This window comes from Neovison vison, chromosome 6 (genome assembly GCF_020171115.1).
Source record: "Neovison vison isolate M4711 chromosome 6, ASM_NN_V1, whole genome shotgun sequence".
Classification (NCBI taxonomy): Eukaryota; Metazoa; Chordata; class Mammalia; order Carnivora; family Mustelidae; genus Neogale; species Neogale vison.
In genome coordinates this window covers 161,295,273-161,311,258 of record NC_058096.1, presented here as the reverse complement: position 1 = coordinate 161,311,258, position 15,986 = coordinate 161,295,273, and the positions used below count along the sequence as shown (strand labels likewise).

The following is a 15,986-nucleotide window of genomic DNA, read 5'->3' as shown; positions in this document are numbered from 1 at the left end:
TGGCTAGTTATCTCCTCTGTGCAGAAGCTCCTCAGTGCTTAGCTCTGTGTTGTGAGATTAGGGTGACTTAATTACCTCTTTCGGCTTATTTGTACTACTTTAAAAAGGCAATAAAGACTCACTCATCAGCCAGACATAGTATTGCTTATGAAGAAAAGGACTTTTAAGGCCTAGGCTCCAAAGGCCTAAGAAAACCATCAGCTCAGGATCTATATGAATGAAAATCATAAAGTTTAATATCCATCTTCAAATGGGACATGGTCAAAGGTCAGGGCAAAACATAAGCTCCTTAAAAGCAGAAGCCCACCATCTTTTGTTTACTGCACTAACATAGAGCAATTCCTCATCATCTGCACAGTAAGTGTTTAATAGGTAATCACTGAAGACATTTTTTTTTTTTTAAGATTTTATTTATTTATTTGTCAGAGACAGAGGGAGAGAGAGCGAGTGAGCACAGGCAGACAGAGAGGCAGGCAGAGGCAGAGGGAGAAGCAGGCTCCCTGCCGAGCAAGAAGCCCGATGTAGGACTCGATCCCAGAACCCTGGGATCATGACCTGAGCCGAAGGCAGCGGCTTAACCCACTGAGCCACTCAGGCGTCCCTGAAGACATTTTTTGACTTACTGCTCCAGGCATCCAGACCTCTACCTGTCTTGTTGGCTGGCTGCCTTGCTGACGAAGCCACCTCCTTCCCAGCTCCCGTAGACATGAGAGTCATCCTGCATGCTCTAGGGCCTAGCATCTAGGATAGCCACACCTCAGGCAGGCTTGCTGGGAAAAGCCTGCCCTGGCCTCTCCCGACAGTAGGGGGCTATTACTGCTCCAGCCCACTGTCAAGCCCACTTTGGGTCCAGAAATCAGTCATGTAAGATGGCAGTTTCTGCTGCTCAGGAAGTCCAAACTGCAGCTATATACCAAGTAAAAATATGGTTTCCTCAACTTGTACCTCTTTCCCCAGAAGATATCCTATCAAATCACAACAGGGTAGAAGATTCTAATAATAATCTTTCTTTTCAAAAATACTTAAATATGTCAACGCAGAACTCTGTGGCTGGCATTTGGATTAAGAGCTGTCAGGATTAAGCAAGTTTCATTGAACAAAACTAAAACTAACATTTATGGCCCCTTTTCCCTTAATGCCTCACAATCTACCCCAATGGCTCATCATCCCCACTCATCCTCCTTTTCCTCTAGGAAGCAACACTCCATTCTGCATAATTCCTACAGAGTGGTAACACTAGAAACACATACAGCTCTAATCTACTAAGCCCCTGGAGAAATCACTTTACTTTAGAGAGTTGTTACTTAAACACTGAACCCCCACCCCCCACCCCACTATTTCCTCGAGTCACTGTCCAATCTGCTTTACCAACCACACAGTGGATTTGACAGTTCATCAGACTGGAAGAACTATACCTCAAGGGAAGAGACATACTAGCTTCCCAACCTCCTACCCGCCCCACGCCATGGAGGATCTGACATAACCCCACACTCTCTTCTCTACATGTGGGAGGAGCTTGCTCTAGGTCCACAGAATGCAAACCCTCGGAAAGGAAAGAATAAAAAGAAGAAAGAAATGAGGGTAGGGACTTTCCTTAAAGCATCAAGTTACAGCAAGGCATATAAGACTGGGCATTAAAATCTGCCAAGCCACATATTCTGTGAGTTAAATGACTCTAAACCAAATGTCTGAAATAGTTTAACCCTTTTTAAAAGAGGCTAAAATGGGGGTAAATCTAGTCAGTCAAAATGTGTAAAAAGAAAATAAACTTATAAAGCAATCTTATAGCAAATATGTTTGAAAAACTGGCCCAAAAATTCCAATGAAGAATTTCTATCAGGGGAGGTGCTTGGGTAGCTCAGTTGGTTGGGCATCTGCCTTCAGTTCAGGTCATCGTCCCAAGGTCTTGGGACTGAGCCCCACAATGGGAGGCTAGGCAGGAAGCCTGCTTTTTTTTCCTCTCTCTCTCAAATGAATAAATAAAATCTTAAAAATAATAATTATTTCTTCCAAGCTGAATATGGTACTAGATTATACTATTAAAAAAAAAAAAAAAGAAAAGAAAATTCAGGCACCTGGCTGGCTCAGTTGGTAGAGCTCTTGATTCTTGATCTCAGGGTTGTGAGTTTGAGCCCTATAGCGGGCATGGAACCTACTTTAAAAAAAAGTCTTTCAAGCAATTTCCATTATCTACAGTAATTTCGAAATGTTAAACTTGTCAACTTTCGATTTTTTTTTTTAAAGATTTTATTTATTTATTTGACAGAGAGCGAGAAAAGGAATACATGCGGGGGAGAGGGAGAAGCAAGCTCCCTTGCTGAGCAGGGAGCCTGATGCGGGGCTTGATCCCAGGACTCAGGGACCATGACTTGAATCCAAGGCAGAAGCCAAACAACTGAGTCACCCAGGAGCCCCTCAACATTCAAATCTTAAGAAAATTCAAACATTTTTTACTGTACATGTTTTGTAAACATTTTGCTTTTCTAGTAACAGTTCTGTACAAAAAGCAGCATACTCACAAACACACCCCAAATCCAAAACAAATAGAAGCCCAACAGAAAGAAGCTGAAAAAAGTTTTTTCAACCAAATTTAGCAACTCAATGTACCCAGTCCTAGCCTAGGCAGCAAGTAAGATTCAGGAAGTCACAGACACAGCATTTTATATACAGAAGGGACCTGAATATCATCCGACCCAATTCACTTATTTGACAGAAAAGTAAGACCTATAGGGGTTAAAGGATTTGTCCAATGTCAGCAGTGGCCATATGGGCTTCCACAGCAATGGTAGACCACGGAAGAATTATTTGAACCCTGCCAATATGAACACTACTGACGAGTGAAGGAAATGTCACATGTGCAGGTTCCTTCTTTGGTAGAATTGATTATAGGTGGATACATTTTAGCAGGACCACACACTCTCTGTAAGAGCAACAGGAGATTCAAAAGATTGTTAGCCATAATTCTGTTTTAGGTATGTCTTACGAGCTACAATATAACCACTAAGCTAAAACCAAAAGAACCTGGATTCCTTAGGTACACCAGAACTGATTTTAATATTTATGTCATCAACAATTTGTTTGATTTATCTTCTCACAAAAACACTGGGTCATGGGAGGTCCCCTTTAACTGAATGGGAAATCATTTACTAAGTGTTATATCAAATTCTAAATGAATTAATTAAAGTTTTATAATTTATACTTAAAATAACTTAACTGGGTTTAATTAAATTTGATCCAAACACTTCCTTTTATCCATTTTTGAGCCCCTTATTAAAAAAAAAAGACAAACTGAAATTTCATTTTTATTCTATATGCTGTGATTTTAATTTCCCATGCAGACATTTGCTATGTGGGCCCCCAAATTATTTCCTACCCTTTTCCAGTTCTGTTACACTTTTTTGCAAGTTCTAGAGCAGCTCCATTTTAGTTTCACAAATTAAAAGTTCAGCTAACACCAGAATCTTGGAATGAATAACGAAGAGGTCCTAAAATATGCAACATGTAAAAATCAGTACATATCTAAGCCAATTATTAAACCACTGTGTAACAACAAAATGTTACTATATGACTAAGCCTATGAACTTACTTCTTTCCTGTTAATAAGGTACCAGCATGTGAAAGAATTAGGTTGAGCCCTTACTTTATATCATATATAAAAATTAACTGAAAAAGAGATGAAAGTCCTACATCTAACAGGTAAAACTATAAAACTCTTAGAAGAAAACATAGGGGTTAAACCCTTATGACCTTGAATTTGGTGAAGGACTCTTAGATGGGACACAAAAAGCATGGTCAATAAAAGAAAAAAATAAGGGGTGCCTACGTGGCTGAGTTATTTGGCTCTTGATTTCAGCTCTGGTCATGATCTCACAGGGTCCTGGGATTGGACCCATGTTGGGCTGCATGTTCACTGCGGAGTCTGCGAGAGGATTTCTCTCCCTCTGTCCCCCCATTCACATTCTCTAAAATAAATAAATCTTGAAAAGAAATAGGGAAGTTGAACATCAAAATGAAAAACTTTTCCTTCAATTTTGTTTTTTAAACCTCAATTAAATGAAAAAACTTGGGGTGCCTGGGTGGCTCAGTGGGTTAAAGCCTCTGCCTTTGGCTCAAGTCATGAAAAAAAAATATTTGTAAATCATGTATCTGAAAAGGGTCTTCTGTCTAGAATGTATAAAGCACTCTTAAAACTCAATAGTAAAATAACCCAATTAAAAAACAGGCAGAGGGGGCGCCTGGGTGGCTCAGTGTGTTAAGCCGCTGCCTTCGGCTCAGGTCATGATCTCAGGGTCCTGGGGTCGAGTCCCGCATCGGACTCTCTGCTCAGCAGGGAGCCTGCTTCCTCCTCTCTCTCTCTCTGCCTGCCTCTCTGCCTACTTGTGATCTCTCTCTGTCAAATAAATAAATAAAATCTTTAAAAAAAAAAAAAAAAGGCAGAGGATCTGAATAAACATTTCTCCAAAGAAGATATACAAATGCCCAATAAGCAGAAAAGAAGCCCAACATCATTTTCAGGGAAATGTAAATCAAAGCAAATGAGATACCACTTCACACCTTCCACAATGTATAATCAAAAAGATGGGCAATAACAAATACTAGTGAGAATGTGAACTGAAATACTCACACACTGCTGGTGGGATTATAAAATAGTACAGCCATTTAGAAAACAGTCTGGCAATTCCTCAAGTGATTGAACAGAATTACTTTATGATCCAGCAATTCTACTTCTAGGTATATACCCGAGAAACAGAAAAACATATGCCTGCACAAACATTTGTACACAAATGTATACAGCAGCATTATTCGTAATAGCGTAAAGACAAGGGGTGTCTGACTGGCTTAGTCAGTAGAACAAGTGACTTTTGATATCAGGATCTTAAGTTCAAGCCCCACATTGGGTATAGATATTACTTAAAAAAAAAAAAAATTTTTTTTTAAAGATTTTATTTATTTGACAGAGAGATCACAAGTAGACAGAGAGGCAGGCAGAGAAGGGAGGGAAGCAGGCTCCCTGCTGAGCAGAGAGCTCCATGTGGGACTTGATCCCAAGACCCCGAGATTATGACCTGAGCCAAAGGCAGTGGCTTAACCCACTGAGCCACCCAGGAGCCCCTACTTTAAAAAATTCTTAAAAATATATATTTTTAGGGGCGCCTGGGTGGCTCAGTGGGTTAAAGCCACTGCCTTCAGCGCCGGTCGTGATCCCGGGGTCATGGGATCGAGCCCCGCATTGGGCTCTCTGCTCAGCAGGGAGCCTACTTCCCTTCCTCTTCTTCTGCCTGCCTCTCTGCCTACTTGTGATCTGTCAAATAAATAATAAATCTTTAAAAAATATATTTTTTAAAAAAGATTTTATTTATTTGATAGAGGGAAAGAGAGGACAAGCAGGCAGAGTGGATCCCTACTGAGCAAGGAGCCGAATATGGGACTTGATCCCAGGTCTCTGGAATAAAGACCTGAGCCCAAGGCAGATGATTAACTGAGCCACCCAGAAGTCCTGAAAATTTTTTTAAAAAAGGACAAACAATCCAAATGTCTTTCAATGAATGAAAGGATAAACAAAATGTGGTATACTTATACAATGAAATACTATTCAGCTACAAAAACAAATATGATATATGCTACAACTTGGGTAAACCTTGAAAACATCCTAAGTGAAAGAGAAGCCAGTCATTAAAGCCCACAACACTGATTCCATTCATATGAAAGTCCAGAATAGAAAAATCTATAGAGCTTTTAGAAAATAAATTATTTTTATTTTTTTTAAAAGATTTTATTTATTTCTTTTGAAAGAGAGAGAGAGAGAACATGAGAGGGGAGAAGGTCAGAGGGAGAAGCAGACTCCCCAAAGAGCTGGGAGCCCGATGCGGGACTTGATCCTGGGAATCCAGGATCATGACCTGAGCCAAAGGCAGTGGCTTAACCAACTGTGCCACCCAGGTGCCTCTAGAAAATAACTTAAATAGAGCTGGGGAGTAGATTGGTACAAAGGGATGACACCTAGAGGGTGCACAGTTTCTTTTGAGGTGATGAAAATGTTCTAAAATTGACTGTGGTAATGGCTGCACAATTCGGTGACTATACTTAAAAAGTAGTGGATGGAGTGCCTAGTGGCTCAGTGGGTTGGGCCTCCCCCTTTGGCTCAGGTCATGATCTCAGGATCCTGGGATCAGGGCCCATCAGGCCCTCTGCTCAGCAGGGAGCCTGCCTCCCCCCACTCTCTGCCTGCCTCTGTCAAATAAATAAATAAAATCTTTTTATTTATTGTGATCTCTCTCTGTCAAATAAATAAATAAAATCTTTTTAAAAAACCAGTGGGTTGTAAATTTTAAATGGGGAGATTGCATGGTCTGTGAATTATATCTCAATAAGTGTTTTAAAAATTTAAGGTATCAGTAGAAGTCAATAAATGTTTGTTAAATAAGATCTTAAAAGTATACCCTTTTAATATAGTCATTGTATAAGAAAATCATTATCTCTCAAATGCATGTGGCAACATTAATACTTAAAGCAGATGGTCAAAATATCAATCCTGCACAAGTGTCTACATTCTTTTTTAAAAAAGATTTTATTTATTTATTTGAGAGAGTGAGTGAATGATAGAAGGAGTGTAGGCATGTGAGCAAGGGGAGGGGCAGAGTGTGAAGAAGCAGAATCCCCCATGGAGCAGAAAGCCTGACACAGGGTTCACTCCCAGCACCCTGGGATCATGACCTGAGCTGAAGGCAAGCGCTTAACCATGCTCCTACTGTCTACATTTTTTTCCCCCAAAGATTTTATTTCTTTGACAGAGAGAGAAACAGTGAGAGAGGGAATAGAAGCAGGGGGAGTGGGAGAGGGAGAAGTAGGCTTCCTGCTGAGCAGGGAGCCTGATGTGGGGCTCAAACCCAGGACCCTGGGATCATGACCTGAGCTGAAGGCAGATGCTTAATGTATTTAAAATAGTTTTAATGTATTTAAAATAACCCACTATGTCTATCATTTCAACATATCATCAATATAAAAATCACTGATACATTTCACATTGTTTTTGGTAGTAAGTTTTGAAATCCCTTGTTGTACCATACACTTAAACAGTGTGCCTTTCATGGGCTTAGTAGTGACCTGGTAAGTAGCTCTGGTTCAGGATTCTGTAAACTTAGGGTCTGCAGAATACATGCTAAATACAAAATGGTTCTGTGTTGTTAAGAAAATGAAATTTTCCATGTCCTCCTACTTGATAAGTGATATGTAAAGGAAACTGACCATGTATTAATCATTAGTGGTTAAATTATATTTCCCAAAAGAATATATTTTTATTTTATTTTATTATTTGAGATGGAGGGAGAAAGAGGGAGAGGGATTGAGAGAGCACAGAGGGAGAAGTGGAATCCTGCTGAGCAGAGAGAACCTGATGTAGGGCTCAATCCCAGAACCCTGAGATATGACCTAAGCCAAAGGCAGATGCTTAACTGATTGAGTGATCCAGGCACCCCTCAAAAGAATATACTTAGAATTATATTAATTTTTGTAAGACTTCAAAATACCTTAACATCTTTTTTTTTTTTTCCAAAATATTTTTAGTGATCTCTACACCCAACATGGGGCTCAAACTCACAATCCTGAGATCAAAACTCACATGCTCTGCTGACTGAGCCACCCAGATCCTCCAATACATTGTAATTTTAATGATATAATTTATATATACTAAAATGCATCACTTTAAGTGTACAGTTTGATGAATTCGAATATATACATGTAACTACCAGCCCAATTAAGATACAGAACCTTTCTTTTTTTTTTTTTTTTAAGATACAGAACATTTCTATCACTGCAGAAAAATTCTTCAAGTTAATTCCTCCCAACCACTGCTCTGATTTCGATCAACATAAATCAGTTTAGTATAGCTTTGCCTGCCATATAAATGGCATAAATGGAATCATACAGTAGTTCTGAGATTCATTCATAATGATGTTGTGTATCTTTAATTTGTTGCTTTTTATAGCTGAATAGTATTCCAGTATATACAGTGGTTATAATTTAGTTATCTGTTCTCTTCCTAATGGTTACGTGGACTATTTCTAGTTTTTCTCTATAAAGCTGCTATGTTTTATTATATGCACAAGTTTTCATTTATCTTGGGTAAATACCTAAAAACAGAATAACCTTTAATTTTGAAAATTTAAAGTCATAGCATTTACTTAATTTAAGGCTGTAGAATGTGTGCACACATGTGTGTGTGCATGTGCTTTCCTAACTGAATGAAACTAATGCTTTTGCAGAGCTCTGAATGATTCAGGAACTGAACAATACTCTAACAGTGTTCATCTGTTCATCTGAGCCTCACAATTAAAATGCTTAGTTGATTTCTGAGACACTTCCTAATGTGGAGCAAACTTCTGTTTTAACTGTGAGAATATTATTCTGAAAACTATCTTAATTCTAATATAGAATCTCACAATTGCTTCAGGTGTCATCTGTCTTCAAAAACATACTTGAAACTTGGTTAGAAATATTTTTTGGAAGCCATCTTTATCTATATACAAATGAAAAAAAAAGGGAAGTACTCAAGAGGCTGTGAACCCATACCATAAGAAGTGGCCAATAGAACACTCACGATAATTTACTGCATATTAGTTATGCTGGAAATAGGAAATGAGGTTTTACATTGCTGTCTTGGGTATCATAGGGCACAAGGGGTCAAATATAATAGTCCATAAAAACTAAACTATACACTAGTCACACACATTTCCAATCACATAAAGAATTCAGGTCAGAAATAGATGAAATCTCTAAGAATTTCATGATCTTAACAGAAAACCAATGTACTCCGTCTCCTTCCTTCTACAGAAGACAGCTGGCTCTTGCCACAGAACTGCCCTTTAACACGCCCAAATGTATTATGAGCTTTTACAGCTTTGAAAATTACGACACAAATCTTTTAGAACTCCCTCCCTGCACCATTTGTCTCCACATTACCATTACTACTGTCTTGCATAGCAGCTCTTTTTATAAATCTACCCTAAGGCTCCTTCCATCTTGTTCCATTTCCTTTCTCCCATCTGCTCCATAAGAAGAAAGGTTAATATATACCAGCAAACCCATCCTTACCTCACTTTATGATGATGGAATTCCCTATGGAGACCCTTTGCCCCTTTCCAGGAAAATGAGGAAGCAATTTTATTTTCTCTAAAAATCATCATTCCTCCTACTAAGGCACATGGAAAGCAAAGAGTTACGCCATGAAGGGAACAAAATTCAGAGAGGGAGTATGCCACTCTGCACATACTCTTCTCTTTAATGCCACTTTCAAAAGGCAAAATTAATTTACACAACTCTGCAGCTGTTCAGCCATTAGAGAATAATATACTTGTTAAATGGCATAAAGCCATCCTAAGATTAGTACTCAAAAAACAAATTGTAAAAATTAAATCAAATTTAAAAATTGTTTAAAATACCTTATTCATTAAGGATTCTCCTTAAAAACTGTATATAATGATATTCACTGCAGTATTTGTAACATCAAAGACTGAAACATTAAAACAGCTAAATAGGGGTGCCTGGGTGGCTCAGTGGGTTAATCCTCTGTCTTCAGCTCAGGTTATGATCTCAGGGTCCTGGGATCAGGCCCTGGTTCGGGCTCTCTGCTTAGCAGGGAGTCCGCTTCCCCCTACCTCTCTGCCTACTTGTGATCTCTCTCTCTCGCTCTCCCCGTCAAATAAATAAGATCATAAAAACAAAACAAAACAGGGCGCCTGGGTGGCTCAGTGGGTTAAACCGCTGCCTTCGGCTCGGGTCATGATCTCAGGGTCCTGGGATCGAGTCCCGCATCGGGCTCTCTGCTTGGCAGGGAGCCTGCTTCCTCCTCTCTCTCTCTCTCTCTGCCTGCCTCTCTGCCTACTTGTGATCTGTCAAATAAATAAATAAAATCTTAAAAACAAACAAACAAAAAAACAAAACAAAAACACAGCTAAATATAAAGGAATGATAAAGTATGTCATATCCATATAATGCAATTCTATTGGTTGGCCCTCAGGGAAGATCTTGGAAACAGAGGACTGGAAGATCTTGGAAACAGAGGAAAGTAACAAATTTTACTTATACCATACAGTATTTTTTCATTTTAAGATTTTATTTTTAAGTAATCTATATACGTTAACACAGAATTCAAACTTCATGACCCTGGGATCAAGAGTCACACATTCTTCTGGGCCAGCCAGGCACCCTATACTATATAACTTTTTGTACTGAGATTTTTATCACATATAATAACCTATTAAAAATAGATGAAACCCATGGGACGCCTGGGTGGCTCAGTTGGTTAAGCAGCTGCCTTCGGCTCGGGTCATGATCCCAGCGTCCTGGGATCGAGTCCCACATCGGGCTCCTTGCTCAGCAGGGAGCCTGCTTCTCCCTCTGCCTCTGCCTGCCTGTGCTTGCTCTCTCCCCCTCTCTCTCTCTGATAAATAAATAAAATCTTAAAAAAAAAAAATAGATGAAACCCTTAGATAAATATAAAATGTAGGTGGCTCCATAAAGAGAGATATCTCTAGAAAACATTAGGAATACTGGAGGAAAAACAGTACATTTTTTTGGGCAAATTAAAGCATTTTCCCTAATACCGTACTGGCTGATCACTATAATCCACCTCATTCCCACAAGCTCACTTTATACCAAGTACGGTCTAGCTTTACTTAATTTGCCTTTTTTTTTTTTTTAAAGATTTTATTTATTTAATTGACAGAGAGATAGAGAGCACAAGTAAGCAGAGTGGCAGGCAGAGGGAGAGAGAGAAGCAGGCTCTCTGCAGCAGGGACCCTGATGTGGGGCTCCATCCCAAGACCCTGAGATCATGACCTGAGCCGAAGGCAGAGGCTTTAACCCACTGAGCCACCCACGCACCCCAATTTGCTTTGTTTTTACAAATTTTCATTTAGGACAAAAATCTAGCATGGTAAGTTTTAGTAGTATGTTGGAATTTCACTGCTTTTTAAAAATTCAATTTTATTTCACTCTGGCAACATTCTTCTGTATATTTTGTTACTGCTGTTGTTTCACTGCTAATTTTTTTTTTTTTAAGATTTATTTACTTGAGAGAGAGAGAAAAAGAGCATGTGCATGAGGGAAGCAAACTCCAGGCTGAGTGCAGAGCTCCCACGACCCTAAGATCATTACCTGAGCTGAAATCAAGAGTCAGACACTTAACCGATTGAACCACAGAAGTGTCCCTTTACTGGTAATTTGTTATAGTACTTTTCTCTCCTTGCTATCTTATGGGTCATCTGAGAATTCAAGAGATTTTAATATAACTAAAGATTATTGAAGAAACATTTTTTTTAAAGATTTTATTTATTTATTTGACAGAGACAGATCATAAGTAGGCAGAGAGGCAGGCAGAGAGAGAGAGGAGGAAGCAGGCTCCCTGCTGAGCAGAGCCCGATGCGGGACTCGATCCCAGGACCCTGAGATCATGACCTGAGCCGAAGGCAGTGGCTTAACCCACTGAGCCATCCAGGCGCCCAAGAAACATTTTTTTTTTAAAGATTTTATTTTTTTTTGAGAGAGAGAGACAGCAAGACAGAGCACAAGCAGTGAGAAGAGGGAGAGGCAGGTTCCCCACAGAGCAGAAAGCCCGGTGCAGTGCTCGATCCCAGGACCTTGGGATCATGGCCTGAGCCAAAGGCAGATGCTCACAGACTAAGCCACCAAGGCGCCCCAAGGAAACATTTAATTAACTTTGTCAAGTTTCAAAAAACCAAAACTTTACTTTCAAAATCTTATATGACCAATTCATTTCTTTTTTTTTTTTAAAGATTTTATTTGTTTATTTGACAGAGAGAGATCACAAGTAGATGGAGAGGCAGGCAGAGAGAGAGAGAGAGGGAAGCTCTCTGCCGAGCAGAGAGCCCGATGTAGGACTCGATCCCAGGACCCTGAGATCATGACCTGAGCCGAAGGCAGCAGCTTAACCCACTGAGCCACCCAGGCGCCCTGACCAATTCATTTCTAACTGAACTAAAGATTTAATCCCCATATAATCAGAGGATTAATTCCTTCCTCCTGATAATAAAACCCAGGACAGAGAGGGGTATTAATGCAAAGAGAGAATTTCTGGTATACCTCAATAGAATAAAATAAAGAAATAAAAAGTTGTTGTCTAGGTGAGAATGGTGCATAGAGCCCTGTGCTCAAGGACAGCAATGCCCTATCATAAACACACTGATCTGACAGGATATGATCAGGAAAAGGGCACATCTTGGGGGCATCTGGGTGGCTCTGTCAGTTAAGCGTCTGACTCGAATTCAGCTCAGGTCATGATCTTGGGGTTGTGGGACTGGGCACTGTGTCAAGACTCTTCACTCAGTGTGGAGTCTGTTTGAGACTCTCTCTCCCTCTGCCCCTCCTCCTGTCCACACAAGCACCCTCTCTCCTTTTCTCTCTCTCACACACAAAACAAACAAATAAATAACTTACTAATTAATGATTATAATTATTATAATTAATAAATCACCTCCCTCTCAAAATAAATGAATAAAAATCTTAAAAAATAAAAGAAAAATGAAAAGGGCATATCTTTATTTAATCCACTGAGCCACCCAGGTGCCCCAGGGCACATCTTTATTTAAATGGGGGAAAAAGGGGCGCCTGGGTGGCTCAGTGGGTTAGGGCCCCTGCCTTCAGCTCAGGTCATGGTCCCAGAGTTCTGGGATCGAGCCCTGCATCCGCCTCTCTGCTCAGCGGGGAGCCTGCTTCCTCCTCTCTCTCTGCCTGCTTCTCTGCCTACTTGTGATCTCCATCTGTCAAATAAATAAATAAAGTCTTTAAAAAAAAAATAAATGGGGGAAAAAAAGAGAGAGAGAGAGAGAGAAAAGAATACATCCACTGGCCAATCTTCCTCCAAAAATACTAGATATGCAAGGAGGGGCATCGCTAACATTAATGAAATATCTTCCTTTTTAAAGAATTAGAAAAAACAGATACCCCATAAGAAAATAAAAATCATCAGTTATTCCACCATTCAGGGATAACCACCATGAAGGTTTTGACATAGAGCCCTCTAATTATTTTGTGCAAATAAATATATATATGTTGTTTTATAAAAATATAATTTTAAACTGTTTAGACCTAGAATCTTAACATTTTATAGTTGTTTCATGTTTGATTTTAAAGTTAAGTTAATCAAATGGATTATACTATGAAAAATTACACACAGTAAAGATAGATCCCTACTTTATTCATTGCTATAAAATACATTCTAGATGAAACAGAAATTTAGATTGGTGATTGTGACAAATGCTAGAACACATGGGTGTGTTCCATCCTTGGAGGCAAGAAGGCCTTTCTACACATTACATGAATATTTATGAAATTCTGTTTTACAACTAGTATCATAAACAAAGGCCAATTTCTATAATATATAAGAACTCTTGTAAAAAAAAGGATGAAAATCCCAATATGAATATGGTAAATTCTACAAATAGGCAGTTCACAGAAAAAAAAATGTAAGCCATCAGTAAACCTTGGCATCAGACTGAGCACCTTGAGCAGACTGAAAGAAATGCAAAATTTTAAAGTGATGTAATTTTTCACTTCTCAGGGTACAATCACAAGAAAAAAAGGGACACCCCAAATCTCACCACCTAATAACTAAGCTACTAATTAATATCTTTTTCTCCTAAGTGTTGGACATCTGCTTAAAAAAAAAAAAAAGATTTATTTATTTAAGAGAGACAGAGAGCATGCCAGTTGGGGGAAGGGGAGAGGAAGAGGGGAACAGAAGTAGACCCCCCACTGGATGTGGAGCCCCATGTGGGGTTTGATTGCACAACTGAAGATCAGAACTGAGCTGAAATCAAGAGTTGGACACTCAACTGACTGAGCCACTGAGGTGCTCCTCACCATCTGCTTTTGTTTTCTTTGTTTAATTTTATTTATTTATTTGTTAGAGAGAGAGAGATTATGCACAATCAGGTAGAGTAGAAGGTAGAGGGAGATTCAGGCTCCCCAATGAGCAAGGAGCCGGACAATGGGCTTGATCCCAGGGCTCTAGAACCACAACCTGAGCTGAAGGCAGTTGCTTAACCAACTGAGCCACTGAGGCACCCTTCTTTTTGAAGGCAGTGTTTTTTCCCTCTATCTCTAATTTCTCTGTACCTTTTACATGGCTAGCACTGTTAAAAAAAAAATGGGAATAAATGAAATGTTTCCAAAAGTAATCCATCAATTTACAATGCTACCAGCAACATATATACGTTTAAATATACTTTTGTCAATCTTGTGCAGTAGGCAAAAACATAAGAAATAACGGCTCTTAAAAAATAGTAAAAATTCTAGTAAAAGAAATAATGGCTCTTTCTTTTCATTTTATTTTATTTATTTTTTTTTTTTAAAGATTTTATTTATTTGACAGAGAGAAATCACAAGTAGATGGAGAAGCAGGCAGAGAGAGAGAGGGAAGCAGGCTCCCTGCTGAGCAGAGAGCCCGATGCAGGACTCGATCCCAGGACCCTGAGATCATGACCCGAGCCGAAGACAGCAGCTTAACCCACTGAGCCACCCAGGCGCCCCTCTTTCTTTTCATTTTAATTTTCAATTCTATTACTAAAATCATTTTTTTAAAAAAGATTTTATGTCTTTATTTGACAGAGAGAGAGATCCAAAGTAGGCAGAGAAGAGGGGGAAGCAGGCTCCCTGCCGAGCAGAGAGCCAGATGCAGGGCTTGATCCCAGGACCCTGAGATCACAACCTGAGCGGAAGGCAGAGGCTTAACCCACTGAGCCACCCAGGTGACCCTACTGAAATCATTTTTAAAAGTAATGCTGTATTGTTCAGCCTAGCTCCAGAAATAATATGAAGAAATTATGGTGAAAATATATCAAATTAGTTGAAAGATAAATTTATAGACTTAAAGTCAGCTAACTCTAACAGTAAAAATGAAGAAAATCACACTCAGACTCATCAGTCTAATTGCTGAAAAACAGAGGTAATCTATAGATAGAAAAATGGCACCTCTGTAGAATGACTATAAACTTCTAATCACAAATAACAGAGGTTGAAGATAATGCAGTGACCTCTTCGAAGAACTCAGTGAAAGGGAAAAACAAACTACCAACCAAGAGTTCTATTTTTAGCAAAAATATCCTCTAAGAATGAACATGAAATAAAGACAATTGTAGATTTATTTATTTATTTATTTTTGGACACAGAAAGAGACAGCCAGAGAGGGAACACAAACAGAGGGAGTGGGAAAGGGAAAGGCAGGCTTCCTGCCAAGGAGGGAGCCCAATGTGGGGCTCAATCCCAGGACCCTGGAATCATGACCTGAGCCAAAGGCAGATGCTTAACAACTGAGCTACCCAGGCACCCAACAACTGTAAATTTAAAGCTAAAAGTATAGGGGCGCCTGGGTGGCTCAGTGGGTTAAGCTGCTGCCTTCGGCTCAGGTCATGATCTCGGGGTCCTGGGATCGAGTCCCGCATCGGGCTCCCTGCTCAGCGGGGAGCCTGCTTCCTCCTCTCTCTCTCTGCCTGCCTCTCTGCCTATTTGTGATCTCTCTCTGTCAAATAAATAAATAAATAATATTAAAAAAAAAAAATAAAGCTAAAAGTATAAAAACAAAAACCAAAAAACCTATGAAAATTAAGACCTATATTGTAAGAAATGTTGAAAGAAGAGCCTCAGAATGAAGAAAAATGGTATCTTATGGAAACTAGAATCAGCTGAAAGTGGTAATTATCTTGCTGAATATAAAAGATGGCTTTTCTCTTTCAAGATTTTATTTTTTTTAAGATTTTATTTATTTATTTGACAGAGAGAGACACAGTGAGAGCGGGAACACAAGCAGGGAGGAGTGCACAAGGGAGAAGCAGGCTTCCCGCTGAGTGGGGAGTCAGATGTGGGGCTAGATCCCAAGATTCTGGAATCACGACCTGAGCTGAAAGCAGCCACATAATGACTAAGCCACCCAGCACCCATCAAGATTTTTTTTTTCCAATTTATTTATTTTC

The 15,986-nt window shown here is 39.4% G+C and overlaps 1 protein-coding gene across 3 annotated transcripts in view; it reads right to left on the bottom strand.

The window, feature by feature from the left end:
• Nucleotides 1–15,986, bottom strand: part of CNOT10 (CCR4-NOT transcription complex subunit 10) — a 78,312-nt gene that overhangs the window by 12,501 nt on the left and 49,825 nt on the right. The window lies entirely within an intron of this gene.